This window comes from Centruroides sculpturatus, unplaced genomic scaffold (assembly GCF_000671375.1).
Source record: "Centruroides sculpturatus isolate CEXI.00-Female unplaced genomic scaffold, Cexi_2.0 scaffold878, whole genome shotgun sequence".
Taxonomy (NCBI): domain Eukaryota; kingdom Metazoa; phylum Arthropoda; class Arachnida; order Scorpiones; family Buthidae; genus Centruroides; species Centruroides sculpturatus.
In genome coordinates, this window is record NW_019385132.1 from 87776 (window position 1) to 108010 (window position 20235).

At 30.7% G+C, this 20235-nt stretch overlaps 1 protein-coding gene and 1 pseudogene across 1 annotated transcript in view; both read right to left on the reverse strand.

Annotated features, from left to right (window-relative positions):
* Positions 1-20235, reverse strand: part of LOC111635216 (E3 ubiquitin-protein ligase RNF19A-like) — a gene marked incomplete at its 3' end in the record, with an annotated part of 100021 nt that overhangs the window by 70007 nt on the left and 9779 nt on the right. Inside the window, exon 2 of the mRNA XM_023380112.1 lies at positions 18709-18765. The remainder of the gene's footprint in view (positions 1-18708; positions 18766-20235) is intronic.
* Positions 867-8864, reverse strand: LOC111635222 (annotated as a pseudogene).

The following is a 20235-nucleotide window of genomic DNA, read 5'->3' on the forward strand; positions in this document are numbered from 1 at the left end:
TTCATTAAAAAATAAATACCGACTGCGCAACATTTATTGAACAACAGATCAATAAATGTTACAATTGTTGCATTGTACAATTGGCAGCATAAGTTTTTATTTCTATTTTTGCATTGAAATCTATACTACAATATAAAGAGACAATGTATTTTTTGTTTGTGACCACTAACCATGAAAACTACTGAACCAATTGTTACCAAACTTTAACTGTAGCATCTTTATGATCCCTGGAATGTTTACCATTAATCAAACCTACAGATTTTTTATTAATTAAATAAAACTGCAACGGATTTTCGTCTGTCTATTTCTCTCTCTCTCTCTTCACTAGATGGTGACACACGTTGTCCATAAGAAAAGTCTATTATTGAAGTTTACTATTATATTTGAAGAACTGACATTAAATTATAATTAGTTAATTAGCAAAATTTTTGAGGAATTAAAAAAGTGACATCATCACGCTAGATGGCCATATGTGTACAGTACTTATGGCAGGTTTTCAAATCGTTTCTGCAGGTAATTGTACAAAATATTCGAAATAGTTATTGGTGAATATTTTTGAGATTGATTGATAAATAATGCTGAGAACTGCAAGAGCACAAATAGGAAGAAACAGTTCATAATAATCATTCATCATACTGGTGTGAGAATTAAAAACATAAACATGAAATTACCAACATACCAACATAAATTCATTTCAAAAACGAACGTTTTCTACCGTCTTCAATGGTCATCATCAGGTTCGAATCCAAGATTTCAAAAAATTGAACATGGCAATGTTCGATTTTTTGAAATCTTGGATTCGAACCTGATGATGACCGTTGAAGACTGCAGAAAACGTTAGTTTTTGAAATGAATTTATGCTGGTATGTTGGTAATTTCGTGGTTATGTTCTTAACAGTTCATAATTGTAGATGACATGAATCTACACTTCTACAGCAAAGACTGGAAGGGCAACAAATTTGTTTGGCTCAGAATCGAATGTGTGTAGTGAGGAATTTTTTAGGTTTCACATCAATATAACTTATTCAGAAGTTTTATGATTTTATTTTTTTTATATTTTGCAAAACTCTACTGCAATACTACACATTGATCACTCAAAAATAATTAATGAACAATTAGTTCAAATTTTCTAAGTTCTATATGTATATAAGAGCGGGCAGGCCGCGACGGGGATGCTAGTGTATAATAAAGTTTGTGATTACTGCAAGGAACGTTTTTTACCTAATAATTTTTTAATACTATTAATTTGTGATACATACTATATTATTTTTTCTGCCATAATAAATAACTCTTTTCTGTACCCGTAAATAACTTATTGCGTACCCAGGAGTTGGGAATCACTGATAGCCCAGGTTGGGAATCGCTGATATAAATCATAAGCTTGATAATTAGCTTTAAAAATCCGGCAACAAGTTTCCTGGCTTTACTGAAAAAGTTATGCAAGTTAAAAAAATCCAGCAAATTGTTGCATTAGTTGAAGTAACACTAAGACATATTAGCCCAAAGACATTAATTAAAAAATCCTGTAATGAGTTGCGTAACTTTCTGGACAAAAAGGTTACTTAAATGTGTGGTGCCATCTGTTGAGATCTTATTTAAAACACTTTTTATATTAATAATTATTATAAAATGGCAAAAAGCTTAATTTATTAGGGTAGAAGTAGGTTTTAAAAATTTTAAATTCCAATAATAAGTAAAATTTTCATTAAGTGCAGTCCCACTTAAGATAAGACCTTGACATTTCACCACCAAAATTTAATAGCATCAATGCCCCTTATATACAAGTTAAAATGCCAAATTGTATTTCTTAATCTTTATCCCATCCCAAGCTATTAAATGAAATAGACATTAGCACACATACATACAGAATTTATTTTCCATTATTTTAAATTTTTTTGGGTTCAAGGGATTCAAAACAAACATCAAGATTTGCAAAAAGACCAAAAGACCCAGAGGGTCAAAATAACAGTTATATAACAGCCAGGAAAGTAAACAGAAAAAGAAAAAAAAGTGATTTTTTTCAAAAACAATGAAAATAGTCAGCTGCAGATGGAAATAATGCCTTGCAATATTAAGAGAGGTTGTGTTTCTTTATGCAGCACTGCTTGATCACTACACAAAAAAGTGTTTCTAAATGAAGTGCTGTAATATAGCAGACCGTTTCTAAAAACATTTGCTGCAAGAGGTTTGCTGCAGTAAAGATAAAGCAGCTTTTATGTCTGCTACACATGTAAAGCAAAATGGATGCTTGTATGTGTAATGTGATATTATGCTGTGAAAATAAAAAAGTCAAAGTGACTTTTGATTAAAATATTATGGAAAGATTAAGAAGGGTTAAATTTTATAAAATGACTCTGAAAGTTATCTAAAGAATAAGCAAATACCATATTTTAAATATAATTATCTATCTCTTATCTCTACTTTGCTCACATTTTCAGGAAGAGAAATACTCAACTCTTTATCTCTATTTAAATGTTGTTGTTCTTTAACTAAAGCACTACTTTTGGCTGTAACTGGAATTAAAGGATAGATTACAGCATCCATGTTTAGCTCTAGTGGAAAATGTTTCTAAACTATAATGCAGAGACGTGTAGCAATAGCTGCTCATGACGTCATTTTCACTACACTCTCGCTACATAAAGAAACATGACCAAAGTTACTCTGGTTGCTAAATAACAAACTGATGACAGCAAGCTCAAAATATGCAAGACTCAAAATATCCAGACACAATACTGGGTATATGGCCTAGAGATTTAATAGAGTATAAATCAAAAAATTATAATTTAATGAAAAAGTTGTTTTCTAGTACAAAAACTTTGGCAGATTTTTTTACACTCAAACACTTCAATAAATGTACCAACAGTGACTTAGCACATGTCCAACTCATATTCCACTCTAATCATGCATTCAGTAGCATGTGAAGTATGATGCCGCCAATAGCTTGACAGATTCTCTCTCTCAGATCATTCAAATTATGCATAAATATACAATACACTTTATTATTTGCAAAATCCCACAGGAAAAGTCCAGTGGAATAATTTAATTCTAAATTCTAAATTAAAGAGAAAAATTTAATTCTAAATTACCTAAATTCTTAGTTCATATCTAACTATATAAAGCTGAAAAACCAGATTCATTCTTTCTGTCACTGTATGCCAAAAATGGCCACTAGGGGCACCCCTAGCTATTATTTAAATTAACAATAAATTCAGTATATTATTATTTGATGTGGTTTTTTGCATTTTTGGTTGCATTTTAGTACTGTATGACATGAGAAATTCAGTATATTATTATTTTTATTTGTAATAGGAATTTATTATTTATACCACAGAATGACACAGCTGCTGCTAGAATGCCCATTAGTGGGCGTCCTGGGCTATTAGAATAGAAGGATTAGAAGTACGAAATAATCTAATACTCTTAATCTTTGTTGTTGTTCTTTGTCTGAGCAATGCCGGGCTCATCTGCTGGTATTATTTTGAGTAATACAGTTTAACCATTTCATAACCAGTACCATTGTTATAATTACTAATGGGCTAACCTGTATTATATAATAATATAAAATGTTTCTTTTCTAAATCACATTCAAAATCTAAAAAATGCAGTGTGACTAACAAACTAAGCATTCAGCATTAATATAAAGAAATTGCTCTTAGCCCTTGGTTTAATTAAATTAATTAAAAACCTACTAATGTGAGGTGGGAATAATTAATTCATTCAACATTAAGTTTGTCAATATATTCATATGACTCAATAAGTTTATTTTTAGTATCTCGTTATTCATTTCAAATAAAAACATCTGGATAATTTGTATTAGATGAATATATATAATTTACATTAAAATTACATTAAAATTTACTGTAAATTATAATCATTAATATAAAATATTATTTTTACTGATATTTTAATAACATGTTTTCATTAGTACATATTCTATTTTGTTACAATAAACTGCAATTACTTTATGATTGCAGGGAAAACTTTGTGATAACATGCTAGAATGATTTATTTTGACAGTTTTATATCCATTTCAAAATTTACTTGCAGGTAAGATACTGACGGCCTGTGTGGTTGTGATATCTGATGCTAAACCTGAAATGTATAAGATAAATATCTTCCACCATTGGTGTTTCTTCTAATAACCAAAAAATTGGGTGATGTATGAAGTGTGTGATGCTTTCTTTGGTTGTAAGAAAATGAAAACAGTTGATGTATTAAAAGTATGTTTAATACATCAACTGTTTTAAGTTAAAATACTATTCTAGCTTATAGTTATCTGTAAATACAAGTAATTTTTATTAACTGGTTTAGTTGGTGTAATCTATAGAAGTAAATTTCACAGAGTTTAGTGGTTACTTTGTGACAATATATAAAGGATCTCATGAAAGTGTAGGAAGTGAAATTGCAGAATTATAAGATACAGAAAGTGAAATAAAACATGCTGTATAATGGAAATTTAACCTAAAAGACAAAAATTGACAATCATGTAATTATAATTTTTGAAGAGAGTTACTATACAGGAATTATAAGAAAGTGAAAAAAGTTCATGTGTACACAAATGCAGTGCAGTCTATTACAATTACATGACCCCAAATAGTTTATGCAGTAAGTATTTCTATTTCAGATTAATATTTAATTCAGATAATACAGCAAATAAATGAAATATATTTTATCCAAATGTAAATTTCTCCAAATGCCTCAAGACATTTGTTAAGCTATTGCAATTAATTCAACCTGATATTGAATGTACTGTACCATGCTTTTTAGCCATGCCATGCTGACTGCCAGTCAAATGGTCTCATCCCACATGATGTTTATGATATCGTTTCTAAATGACTTTCCTACTTGTCTAATTTTTATCATTTCACTTTCTGTGACAGCCAAAAGTTGAAAATTTTCAACTTTGTATTCCATTGACATTCCATCAGCTTACATGGCAAAAGTGATATCATTTTGCCATTCTATAGAATTAAGTTAGTGGCATGCCACCCTGGTGGCAAATATTTACATAACACATAGGAGAAAAATCCAGAAAGTTTCTTGGTACAGAAAATCAAGTAATTGTTAAGTTGAAATTGAAAATTTTTACAATTTTTAATGTTTTAAATAAAATATACAATTAAAAAACAGAACTTTCATTAACTGAAGTATAATTTTTCTCTATTAGTCAATAATGACCGATGTAATTTTAACATGTGGTTTCAACCACATGTTAAAATGATTCAACCAGTCCACAATGAATTTTTTTCCATCTTTGAGATGGAAGAAAGGAATTTTACTTGCAAAGGCTAAACATATAGTTGCAATTAAAGAAATTAAAAATGATGGTACAGCTACCTGCCTACACCAAATGAAAATCAATGAGAAATCATATTATATTTGTATTAAGGTATTTTTTTTACATTTAAATTGCTAGTTTGCACTTTAAATAATTATAGATGTCAGCATAATATGCAATAAACAAACAGGATGATTTGCATGACAATGAAACAACATTGTATATCACTGCTTTTATTAAGGTATATACTGTTGATTTTTTTCTTTAATAAAAATATTTCATACCATGTTTTGTGAATTACATTTTTAATACAAATTAATTTTTAATGATCAGCAAATGGAAAATAATTTCAGCAATGTTTAAGTGCGAGGAAGTTATCCATGATCAGTGCAAACATATAGCAGCAACTATTTTTGCATTAAATAATCATAAAGATAAAAGTGTTACCAATGGAAAACAACAATGGGGAATTCCACAGCTTTAGTGTTTTCACAATAAAAAAATTCACTCGTTTATTGGAGGCTGCAGATTTACTAATACTGCATAATCATTATTTCATCTACATATGGAAGAAGTGAAACGAGTAATCTGCAGTTCAATATTTCAAAAATTTTAATTCTGCCAATAGCTCTCTCAACACGAATTCTTACACGAATAATTTTGTATGTTTCGTCCATTTCTTTATCATTAAATTGCTTTTGATTTGGTTTTGAGAAATAAGACAATTTGAGTATGTCTCTATCATTACATAACACTCTTCGAAGTGTAGGTTGGGGCTATAGGCAAAGTAAAGATGTAATGATAGAGACACTCTCACATTAAATGAAAAATTGGGGTCTAAAAAAAAAAAGACCCAATTAAAATAGAATTTTTATTTTCGACACCCAATTTAATTTGAGGAAACCCTCTATCAGCCATAACAATATCTCCTTCCTCCAGTTTTTGCAGAATACCACAATCATTTGTTATAAACAAATCCGTACTTCTTCCTCCATACCCACTAGAAAGAAAAGTTACAAGTCCTGATGGGGCAATTTCAATTAAATATTTTATAGTATTAGTAGCATATAGTAAGATATATATTAGGAATAAAACTAAATTTGATGTTGAACTGATGATGGCTTCTCAGTTTTAATTTCTATACAGTCAATGATTACTCTTGTTTCAGGATAATTTTCTTTAAATGATTGAGACATGTAGCCTTAATACTGTAGATAATTTTGTTGGCCAAATAATCCAACCTTGTGTTGCAATAAAAATAATCTCTAAAATTTGTAAAAAATATGTTTTAATGGTGATTCTATGAATTCCAAACAATGCACCTAATGCTGAATAGAATAAACCCAACTTTAACTTCGTTAGAATAATTAGTAACTTATTTTCCCAAGACAATTCATAAACTAACAGGACTGTTTGGAAGCATGCCTAAAAGTAAATTGAAAACATCAAATCCTACTGATGTTGGATCTTTTAAAGACTGATCATCATCATGAAAACTTGCTACATCACTAAAATGACATGAACTATGATTTTCTCCACATTCTTTTGAAATCATTTTAACATGGAGAACTTTAATTTCAGAAACATTGTTACCTGTCATGCAAATAAAAATATTTGTCTCCAAAATTATTTGTTTGTAGCCTCCATTTGAGTTTCAAAGTCACATTTTGGTTTTTCTTTAGTATCTAAAAATTTTAAATTGCTATATCAAAGTTTTCCTCCTCCTCCTTCAAATAAAATGTTCCTTCTGTTCATTAAGCATTTATATCTCTTCACTGACTGTTTATGTTGACAGTTTTCTTCATTGCTTCTTTTTTAAACATAGATAATTTGGACATCTTGGATCTTCACTTTTTCCCCACCTATGAAATGCATACTACATATCTATGCTGATTTAGAGGGTAACCACTGTGATGTTTTTACTATATTTACAAGAATGTTTTTTAGAAAATAATTCATATCAATTTTTAAAAAATTAATAATAAATTCTGTATTACTTACTTTTGCCTTTTAGAAAAATTTATCGCCTCTGCTTAAAGTGTGGACATGCAGGAAAACAATAAAATGAAACTTTTGGCATTACATGTTAAGTGTTTGCTAGTGTATTAGAACATCCAAACACTGAACAATTTACATTTGATTTTCCCATTCTTAATATTATAACTCAAATACAAATCAAAAAAACAATAAGCGATTTACTGGGCTCAGTACAGTTTTTGAAATGTCTCAGATACAATGCCTATGCATTCTGCAGTGAACTCCTGTGTGTTATGTAAATATTTGCCACCAGAGCAGCATGCAAGTAACTTGCATTTGGGATCTACTGACAGCTTCCATTGTCCATTACCAATTGTGACTACTAAGGTTAAGAGGATATCACAATATGGAAAGCAATTAAGAAAGTTATTACAATTCTTATATTTTTTCTCTCTACCATAAAAATAACCTTCTGTTTTTTTGCATTTATAAATTTATAGCATGTTAAGAAATAGGCATATCTTTGCTGTAATCCAGTTTTTTTAAAATCAAAATTAGCATTTTCAACCTAATTTATAGATATCCTCATGTCTGATCATAAAGAAAATGGAATTATAAAAATTAAAATGCAATAAAAATAGAATACAAGACTTAAAAAATTCTGATAAAAAAAATACACACTGTATTATAGTGAAAGTATATCCATTTTTTCCTTACTAGTATTAATATCCGGTATAAATGAATTAAATTTCTGTTAAATTTATATTTTTTTGCCTTAATAATATAATAAACAAACAAACAAACATACATATGTTACTGTAAAAGCCCATATATTGGTAAATCCTAGGTTTTACTTGTAAATCTTCGGATTTACTAACATGAGTTGGTAAATGTAAGGATTTTTATAAAGTGTGATGATTTTCCGGGCTTTTCCCATTAGAATTTGGTACATGCTAGGTTTTACTAATGACGATTAGTAAATGTTGGTTTTGGAAATAAAACAATGAGTATTTTAATAATCATTTATTGCAATTATTATAAACAGTCAACTTACTAAGTCCTATTTATAAATAACTAGTGAAACAGTTTAAAAATACTATTTTAACATAACAAAAAATTAAATTATCTTGTCAAAAAAAATATAATAGCTTACGTTGGCTAAGCTAATCAGTAATCACAGTATTTTTTTTAATCATTTAGTATTCATTGTTCATTTAATAGAAGTAAAAAAGGATTTTACTTGTTACAACATGGAGAGGTATAATGACATTTCGAATTACAAAGTAATCCTGATGACTTGCAAGTGCACTTCTTTGTTACGCATTTTTTTAGGCAGTTACATTTCTTGAAACCTTGTCCTCCGGTCAAAGACAACTTCTCGAAGACTCACTTCTTTATCTTTAACAACTTCCTCTATCTTGATAAAGTGTTCAGGGCATGAGGTAAATTAATTTTGTGTATAAAGCTGCTTTAGCACTCCAATTTTGGTACCTAGTTGGTAAAACTCGTTGTCCTTTACATCTATTACAACTGCAATAACGCTTTTCGGGTCGGTTTTAGTTTTGTCAATTTCAGGCACTTTCAGTCTTACATTTTGGCCAATTTTCATATTTGGATATTNTCCTTCGTAGGCGCAATTAGTTTTTCTTCGCCGCCTATAGTCAAAATGTCCTAACGCTTTATATGCCTGCAATGAACAGCTTGTTTCTTTTTCGTGTTCTTTGCAGCTTTTACTTCCTCCAAACACTTTGCGTATTTGTCTCTATTGAGATAAAAGTTATTATCTTTCTTGCTTGCAATGAGCTCATCCATTATTTCATAAAATCTCCATTTCACACTCATCTTGATTCAAAAATAACTTTTAGACAAAGAAATCTCAAACAAGATTAGAATTAATGTGCGCGTTCTAACGTGTCAAACGATGGAATGCGGCGAGCGAAGGTGGCGGCGCAGTGCGGTACGGGATCAGAGACTATTTTTTCAACATTTACATGTCTCTGAGATAAAACCTAAGATATACCGAGTAAATGCTGGTAAAAGTTCAAAATTAGCGATGATCGCAGAACATTTCGGACTTTTACCACAATGATTTGGTAAATCTTAGATTTTACTGCAAAATCTTAGGATTTACCATAGTTCGAGCATTTACAGTAACACATACATACATACTTTAATCAACAATTAATTATACAGTATTTTCAAAATTTTAAATATATTAAACATTGTAATAGCTTTAAAAACTTGTACTTTTTAAAACAGAGAAATGAAGTGAATAGTTGTATCAAGTAACATTCATATGCAATTCCATATGGCTTTTTCAAAAACATTTTCTTTACAAAATTAGCTATAAAAATTTATAAAATAATCAGAATTATAAACTCTTAAAGCTATAAATATTACTGATATTTATAATAACGCTATAGTTATTATCAACTGTTGTTATAAAAATAAAATTGATTAAAATGCTGATTAAATCATTGAAAAAAATTTATCATTTACATTTCAATTGTGCTTTGCAATAATTAAAAATAACCATAAGACCAAAGTATGATGATTTGCTTAATTAAGCAAATCATCATACTTTGGTTCCATTACATCAAAAACATACTTTGGCCTCATAAAGATAATTTAGAAACAATTTGATGTCTGAACAGTGTTTAAAATTTAAAATTCTAATAAAATGAAGACTTGAAATTTATTAAAATTCAAGTATATTTCATTACTTTAAAGATGATTATTATGAATATCAATAAATATGTCATATAATCTACACATGAAGTTTTGAAAACTGCATAAGGTATACATTTTTTTCTATCTGACCATTCTATTTTTCATTTGAATTTTTGTCACTGTTTCTTTTCTAAAATTTCATTAAATATTTGTCATTTTCTCACTTTAACTAGAATTGTTTGAAACCGCATTTTAATTTTCATTACATAATCAAAGAAATTAATTGACAATATATTAGCAGTTATATAAAAATAAATAGAAACAATATGAACTTAAAATTTTTTCATTATTTGGTACATTAATACAAGATTGTTTTATAATGAATAAAGAGATTAATTACATGAAAAAATTATAACAATTTAAAACATTACAAAGGAATAATATACTTAATGATGATAATTAAAACACTAAATTTTAATTTGAATAGTTTTATTACTGAAGTGTTGTTCAGTAATAAAAACATGGTACAAAGAATCACTTAATTTTTCACTGTCACCTAATATTCTGACATTTCTCTTAATCTATATGGAATTATGAAAAAAGGCATTTGAAATTCTCAACTATCAGACTTGCTCACTAAATGGCCATACATGGTATGTGTGTCATTTCTGTTTACTTGAGTTGTCTACATTAAAATTGTTGGCAATCTCATTTCATGTGATTTTTAGCTCATTTTTCTTACATTTAAACCTAGCTTTGGTTTCTAAGATTATTCACAGGAGACTGAAGCTTAATACTTACCAAACGACAAATTGTGTGGGAAAAACACAGTGACAAACACTAGCTAAGAAATTCATATTCAACATTCTATACTGCACATTTAAGAAAATAACCAATTCCTCTTGAATACATTTAAGTTTTACTTTGTAAAGATAAAGGACAGAGTATATGCAAAAAAAATTACTAACATTGCAGAGTTGAAAAACCAAATGGTAGAGCAGTAGTTATGGTCTCCCAAAATATGCTAAAAAAATCAGCAAGAAATCAATTACAAATTGAATATTGAGTAAAAGTGCTCTCATTGAAGGGTACTAAATTTCTTAAGTGCCTTTAGTTTTGTGATGAAAATTTTGTTTGTTTCTGGGACAAGAGTTGTATAGGATATGCTACACCATGGAAAAATGCACATAAAGAACAATAAATGACAAATATATACAAAATGTAACAATATACATAGGATTTTTTTCAACCTCTGATGGTCCATAAAAAAAAGACAAGTGTAAATAACAAAATAAATTTATTACCAAAAGTTAGCTACAAACCTGGTTACTTTTCAACATCATTGTGAAGATTGAGGCATTTGTCATATCTGTGGATGAGCTTTTCCATCCTCTCTTCATAGAATGTTGCCGCCAATGACCCGAGATGGGCCCTAATGTTGTTTTGAAGATCGTCATTAGTCTCAAACCTCTGCCTTCCTAGCCACTTTTTCTGTTGAGGAAAGATGTGGAAGTCGCTTGGTGCTAAATCAGGGCTATACACTGGGTGTTTAAAGGTGGTGAAGACTTCCACCCAGATTGGAACTTTTTAATGTGTGAAGATTTCCCCATCTGCCCTCACATGGCACAATGTTTATTTTGGTCATATTTTGGTCATATGTTGTTCCCATGCTTTACAGAAAGTTTTTGATTGGTTTATTCAATAGATGAATGTTAAATATTTAACAGAAAATTAAAATTCTGGAAAATTTATGAAAATACTATTTCAAAACCCTATTCAAGTTAACCAGTTTAATTTAACACTTATATCCCTATGCTGAATAATTGGAAGAAAGATAACTTCAAATTATCTTGGTTCAAGTTAACCAGTTTCCACTGTACTTCTTGCCAAGATAGCCTATGTATTATCCATTGGATTTAAGTTTGAAGAACAAGCAGGCAAATCTAAAACTGGACACTCTTAAAAATCACTTTCAAGAGGCTTTTGCAATATGCACAGTGGCATTATCTTGTTGAAAAAAAAAAACACGGAGTCCTTCAGATTTTCAACAAAAGGGAGTAAATATTCTAATAAATGTTGATAATTGCTGTTTTCAAGAAGTCATTAATGAAGGCAATTGACGTTTTTTTCATCTCCTGAGATTCCTGCCCAAACAATTAATGATCCACTACTTTGCTGTCATTTGGAAAAAGTTTTTCTGAGGTCATATCAATAGTAAGCCCAACCATCAGGACACACTACATTAATTTTTTTTCCATCAGACCACATAATACTCTTCCATCTTCAGTCCAGTTCATTCTTTATTTGTTTCACTGACATCTCTAATTCATGCTTATTATTTAGCTTTGAAGATGCTTTCAGCTTCTTGTGAACAAGGTTTGAGTATTTGATTTTACAATTCTGTCAACTGAAAATTTTGAGATATTAACATCAAGATATCAACATCTATCAGATTGTTGTATTGTTATTTGAAATTTGCTTTGTCACCAACCTCCTCAGTCATGCAATAATATTAGCTTGCTTTCCAGAGGATTTTTGACATCGATATGTCTAAGTACAGGTAGCAATTTCAAAACTCAACCAATATCAAAATATGTAAGATTTCACTCCCTTGTATCTTCTCAACAGTGAAAGTTATAAACAAATAAATACCATTGTGTACAGGATAAATGTGTCTAGCTATAAGATGTGTTATTGCATCTGGTAACAGCAGTGTGTAACAGCTCACTCAATGTGGGTATGAATTAAATCAATTAGTCAACTTCTGACACTCGTAACATCTACAAGTATCGTTAAATTAGGACAAAACAAATGTTGATGTAATCTGGGAATACTATTCTACATAGGACATATCAATAAACTTATTTTCTCAAAAAACTTTGGCAACAACAAAAGAAAATTTCAAAACGTTGGGTGAAAAATTACAGACAGAAATCCAGGAAACTTGCATTCGAGGATAGAGCAAACTGACAAATCTAAAAAGGTGCCATTCACTAATTCTGAAAAGTATGAGAAGAAAAGCAGTGTGTGACAACACTGACAGGCTGAGTAATAGCATTGGCATTAATTCTAGTGCCTGACCAATCAAGACAGACATAGAAATGCAATCAAGGACATGGCTATCGATATAGACAAACCAATTGATACCTCTGGGGGTCTAACTCAGGGCATCAGATAAACAAATTTTGATGCAAATTTTGGCCATATAAATGATCTGAGAGAAACATTTCAAGAAAGTGTTTCTAAAGAATGAGTTTGGCTATGAATGTAGTGTTTGTAATCATTTATGATTCATGAAAGATTTAAGAAAACCAACCATGAGGCATGTGAATATTCTTTGTCAATACTTCAATGACAACATTGAATCAATCTCAGAGTTCAGAATTTGTACTACATGCAAATAATCATTGAATTGTGGAAAACTGCCAGTGCTGTCTAAAATAAATGATTTCTTCTATCCTCTGAAACTAAATGGATTGCCACCATTGGATCCAGTCAGCTAATGTCTGATTTCACCCAGACTTCTCTTCATGCACATTCACTATTTGCACCACGATGGCAGCTTGTGGTGCAAATAGTGAATGTGTTGGCTTGTTTACATAGAAGCTGCAACATCTTAGATGTGGCAGCTTCTATGTAAACAATTGGCCAACCTATTAAAATCTTACTTTTATGGTTTTCAGAAACATCATTACAACCATGATTTATTGGAATGCAACCTACAATTTTTTATTTCAAATGATTGTTCTAGAACTACAATGCTAACAAATTTTAGAATCTGAAGATTCTTTCCTTGATAGACCTGGCTATTTGAAGTAGCCAAAAACATTTGTTTCTGACAAAAGATGGATTGTAAAAGATTTGTTGTTTCTTAATTTCTACAACAGTTTATTTCCTGTAATTTTGAGTATATGTAAAAATAACTGAATTTTCTAATATGTACAAAATAAAAACTAAAACAAATTTTAGAGCTGCCATAAACTAGCAATTTGTGAGAGCAAAATGCTAGCAAATGTGCGCTAGCACAACTGATGACATCAAAGGCTCCGCCCCTTTCTTCTTGCCCACGTGGTTTTTCCATTGTTAGAGCAGCAATACAAGAGTATGCTCGCTGTTCACAGAATTCAACAACTAAAGCAGTCACGCTAGCAAAAGAGAGCAGGGAAGATTGATGACTACATAAACATGTTACATATGGAAAAAGAAATAATAGAATTTTATCAATGTACATAAATTACATGATTAATACATTCAGTATTGAAAAGAAAATAGTATAAACGTTGTATGTAAATAGTAAATAGTTATATATAAATAGTTTTCGGCTAGTTAAGCCTAGTTAGGCTTAACTAGTAAACATGTTTTTCCCATTCTGTTTCAAAGTTCAGAATGAAAACTGACTGATTACAAGTATAGGTTATAATAAAATCTTGTTCTATAGCCAATCCACATCTGTGGAATCCATGTCATGTGGACTATGTTACGCAAGCAAATGTTGTGTAGTTTGTGGCTGCTTCTTGCCCACGTAGCTTACCTAGCAAAAATGGCTTATAGCCTCATGGAAAAAAAGGCAAGGTTTGGAAGCACTAACAAGCCTATGCTAGCTCCTGCTTCTTGTAGTTTGCGGCAGCTCTTAAAATGTATAAAACATTATGTACAAAATATATAAAGTAGTTTGCAAAACAAAAAATTTGCAAAAATCAAAAAATTTTTATATAAAATTTATATTAGTGCTTGATAGCTTCTTGTTGAGCTGCAATTTGAAAAATTGTTGACCTACAAATTCCCACTGTCATCTGTCCGTCTTTCCTTAATCTTGAGAATGAAATTATATAGATGAAAGACAAGTCATGGAAATCTTATATTGCGTTCACACACAATCTATGACTCACTTTAATCTTGATATAACCACAATCTCGAATGAAACTGTCGGCAGTCAAATGTCAAGTTGTTTGCACAGGCTTGAGAAGAACCTGGCTATTGCATGTGATAATAAAACTGACATAACTATGCCATAAGACATGAACACCAACAAACAAAATGGAAGCTGGTAACAAAGGTAGGCCTATATGCAGCAAAGTTATTGGACATCTGCAATCAAATGACTGTAAACAGAAACCATTTAAGTCATTTACTCAACATACGTCATTGTACGAAGAGGAACAAAGATATTAAGATGTTGCTATATAATGTATTGCAGAATTGTGCCTCACCAAGTTATTGGTCATATCCAAAAGGCAAGATTTTATTGTCTCTCCAAATATCTTTTCTATTTCTCTGTTGATAGCTCGACACTTGTTCCACAGCCATCTTGTTTCTTCTTGCATGCACGAAATTGTGGAAACCAATGGCATACCGTGACATTTGATGATAGGGAAGCTGTGTTTCTGTAAGAAGCCGACTTCCAGGGGCATCAGTTAATTGTGCGTCAGTGATGGTCTAGGGTCCATTCGTCTTCGTTTGTTCAACAAGACAGTAAAAACCATAGACTTCTCTAAATGTATTTTTAATATCACAATTGCATTCCGAATCGCTAGCCACGATATAAAGGCTAAAATTAAAAATAAAATTAAAATTTACTTGGTAAAATAAAATATAATGTGGTGGATATCCATACCTGGTACAAAATATTCTTCAATTGTATGAATATACTTTTAAAGAAGATTATAATTAAATATAGCTTTGTAAAGAACTGTATATGAAAATAACAAAATATTCTTTACTTTTTAAATCTTGGGCAAATAGCTCCCTACAATGTTACAAATGCTCTCAATAGAGAGGTTGCACCAAAGTTTTTATCTTTAAAATGTGAATGTCAAACATTGAGTGCACCATCTTGTAAGCCTAGAAGACAATGGCAAATTGGAATCATGCCTGACATTCTAAATGTCATTGTCAAACTTCTAGGCTTACAAGATGCTAAACACTCAATGTTTGACGTTCATGTTTTAAAGATGAAAACTTTGGCTGCAAGCTCTCTAGTAACTGCTCGTTTTCTCTTATGTTCTATAGAAATGCAAATAATCATTGAATTGTGGAAAACTGCCAGTGCTGTCTAAAATAAATGATTTCTATCCTCTGAAACTAAATGGATTGCCACCATTGGATCCAGTCAGCTAATGTCTGATTTCACCCAGACTTCTCTTCATGCACATTCACTATTTGCACCACGATGGCAGCTTGTGGTGCAAATAGTGAATGTGTTGGCTTGTTTACATAGAAGCTGCAACATCTTAGATGTGGCAGCTTCTATGTAAACAATTGGCCAACCTATTAAAATCTTACTTTTATGGTTTTCAGAAACATCATTACAACCATGATTTATTGGAATGCAACCTACAATTTTTTATTTCAAATGATTGTTCTAGAACTACAATGCTAACAAATTTTAGAATCTGAAGATTCTTTCCTTGATAGACCTGGCTATTTGAAGTAGCCAAAAACATTTGTTTCTGACAAATTAAAAGATGGATTGTAAAAGATTTGTTGTTTCTTAATTTCTACAACAGTTTATTTCCTGTAATTTTGAGTATATGTAAAAATAACTGAATTTTCTAATATGTACAAAATAAAAACTAAAACAAATTTTAGAGCTGCCATAAACTAGCAATTTGTGAGAGCAAAATGCTAGCAAATGTGCGCTAGCACAACTGATGACATCAAAGGCTCCGCCCCTTTCTTCTTGCCCACGTGGTTTTTCCGTTGTTAGAGCAGCAATACAAGAGTATGCTCGCTGTTCACAGAATTCAACAACTAAAGCAGTCACGCTAGCAAAAGAGAGCAGGGAAGATTGATGACTACATAAACATGTTACATATGGAAAAAGAAATAATAGAATTTTATCAATGTACATAAATTACATGATTAATACATTCAGTATTGAAAAGAAAATAGTATAAACGTTGTATGTAAATAGTAAATAGTTATATATAAATAGTTTTCGGCTAGTTAAGCCTAGTTAGGCTTAACTAGTAAACATGTTTTTCCCATTCTGTTTCAAAGTTCAGAATGAAAACTGACTGATTACAAGTATAGGTTATAATAAAATCTTGTTCTATAGCCAATCCACATCTGTGGAATCCATGTCATGTGGACTATGTTACGCAAGCAAATGTTGTGTAGTTTGTGGCTGCTTCTTGCCCACGTAGCTTACCTAGCAAAAATGGCTTATAGCCTCATGGAAAAAAAGGCAAGGTTTGGAAGCACTAACAAGCCTATGCTAGCTCCTGCTTCTTGTAGTTTGCGGCAGCTCTTAAAATGTATAAAACATTATGTACAAAATATATAAAGTAGTTTGCAAAACAAAAAATTTGCAAAAATCAAAAAATTTTTATATAAAATTTATATTAGTGCTTGATAGCTTCTTGTTGAGCTGCAATTTGAAAAATTGTTGACCTACAAATTCCCACTGTCATCTGTCCGTCTTTCCTTAATCTTGAGAATGAAATTATATAGATGAAAGACAAGTCATGGAAATCTTATATTGCGTTCACACACAATCTATGACTCACTTTAATCTTGATATAACCACAATCTCGAATGAAACTGTCGGCAGTCAAATGTCAAGTTGTTTGCACAGGCTTGAGAAGAACCTGGCTATTGCATGTGATAATAAAACTGACATAACTATGCCATAAGACATGAACACCAACAAACAAAATGGAAGCTGGTAACAAAGGTAGGCCTATATGCAGCAAAGTTATTGGACATCTGCAATCAAATGACTGTAAACAGAAACCATTTAAGTCATTTACTCAACATACGTCATTGTACGAAGAGGAACAAAGATATTAAGATGTTGCTATATAATGTATTGCAGAATTGTGCCTCACCAAGTTATTGGTCATATCCAAAAGGCAAGATTTTATTGTCTCTCCAAATATCTTTTTTATTTCTCTGTTGATAGCTCGACACTTGTTCCACAGCCATCTTGTTTCTTCTTGCATGCACGAAATTGTGGAAACCAATGGCATACCGTGACATTTGATGATAGGGAAGCTGTGTTTCTGTAAGAAGCCGACTTCCAGGGGCATCAGTTAATTGTGCGTCAGTGATGGTCTAGGGTCCATTCGTCTTCGTTTGTTCAACAAGACAGTAAAAACCATAGACTTCTCTAAATGTATTTTTAATATCACAATTGCATTCCGAATCGCTAGCCACGATATAAAGGCTAAAATTAAAAATAAAATTAAAATTTACTTGGTAAAATAAAATATAATGTGGTGGATATCCATACCTGGTACAAAATATTCTTCAATTGTATGAATATACTTTTAAAGAAGATTATAATTAAATATAGCTTTGTAAAGAACTGTATATGAAAATAACAAAATATTCTTTACTTTTTAAATCTTGGGCAAATAGCTCCCTACAATGTTACAAATGCTCTCAATAGAGAGGTTGCACCAAAGTTTTTATCTTTAAAATGTGAATGTCAAACATTGAGTGCACCATCTTGTAAGCCTAGAAGACAATGGCAAATTGGAATCATGCCTGACATTCTAAATGTCATTGTCAAACTTCTAGGCTTACAAGATGCTAAACACTCAATGTTTGACGTTCATGTTTTAAAGATGAAAACTTTGGCTGCAAGCTCTCTAGTAACTGCTCGTTTTCTCTTATGTTCTATAGAATTAAGCACAAAATTGCTATAGAGAACTTATCATACAGGAACACTTTTTCAGATGGAAAAAGTAATTTTCTAAAATAAATAAATTTATATATTTATCAATATATAACACTATTTTACATATAAGTGTAAATTTTTTAATAAATTAGAAACTTACTTAAAATTTTATATACTGTATATAAACTTCTTAGAGCCAGATCAGGTTCTCATACGTCTATTATGTTAAAAAAAACAGTCTAAGTGCCAATAATTTTTTTTTTAACTTGTCTAATAATTTATGTATATTAATACATAAATTATCATCTGTACCAATTATTTGAAATAATTCATATATATTATAGTGTTTTCATACTACAGTAGACCTCCCTATAAAACGGGTTACTATAAATACGATTCCTATAAGACAGCGAAAAAATGTGGCGGTATCCATAAACAACGGTAAAAAAACTCCTATAATTACGTAAAACGTCATCGGGCAGCCGAACTACTTTCCATGCCGTCAAGCGCCACTTCAGAGAAATTTTGATGTCGTAATTCAGTTCGGTATGAACTAACAAGACGTCATTGTAGATACCTTCAGATGTCGGCTGAAAGCTGACCGGAATGTTCATGTAATGCTTACCCCTGCAAATATTAATTTAAAAATCATTTAAAGTCTGGTTAAAATCTTTTATAATCCAAATTCCATCTTTAATACACAAAATCATTATATTGAATCACTTATATAACTAAATAAAGTATATATAACTTATATAAAGCATAAAACTCAACTCAAAATCTGGAAATGAGGCACATTAAAATAACAAAAATACTTGAATCTAATGTGGATGTCTCGGATTGAACTCTTTAAATACTCTTTAACAAGTGTATTCTTGAGAAAATTAACATTAAAATAAAGAGTAGTGAAGTTCAAAAATGTCGTATTTCACAATTGGCAACCAACTTGGTAGGCCAATAACATTAACAAAGTTCAGATAGTTTGTATTTCCCGTTCTTGTCCATCGAGAAGACACCTTGCGACAAATTACTGAGTTGTTGGCTAGAAGTAGCCTTCTTCCGGTGGTTGAAGAACACACAGTAAGACGAATCTATGAAGTACTTGATGTCAACTTGAAGCTCCGCAGTGAACTTAAATCTCCCGCTTCGACATTAACCTTTTATAGCCATCAACAGTGGGTTGGACGACCAATCAGCGATTACTTGGCCGTAGCCCTATGCAAATATGCAGTATGGTGTGATTCTCGACCAGTTCAAGAAAAGGTGGGAATCGTGTTCTTACACGATCCTACCTGACAAAAGTATTCACATTTAATTTAGAAACATGAAGTAAGATAATAAAGTATCCAAAAAGATGAGTTATAATAAATCCAAATTTAATCCCCAATAAACGTTGAGTCTGTGATTAACTATAAATATATCATTTTTGAGTAAAATTATTAATGGCATTATTTTAATAAGTAAATTGTGTAAATGAAAAACAATGTGCCACAACAAGCTGTTAAGATGTTTTGATGTATTAATTATGGAGAATTTGGCAATTTATTAATATATTTTAATCAAATTGCTTTATAATTAAAATGAACATTTTGCTTACTTGACTATCAAGTTACTATACTTGACAAAAAATGGCGAATTTGGTGCAATTAGAGAGATCTGAAATGTAAAATGAGTATATTAATGTAAT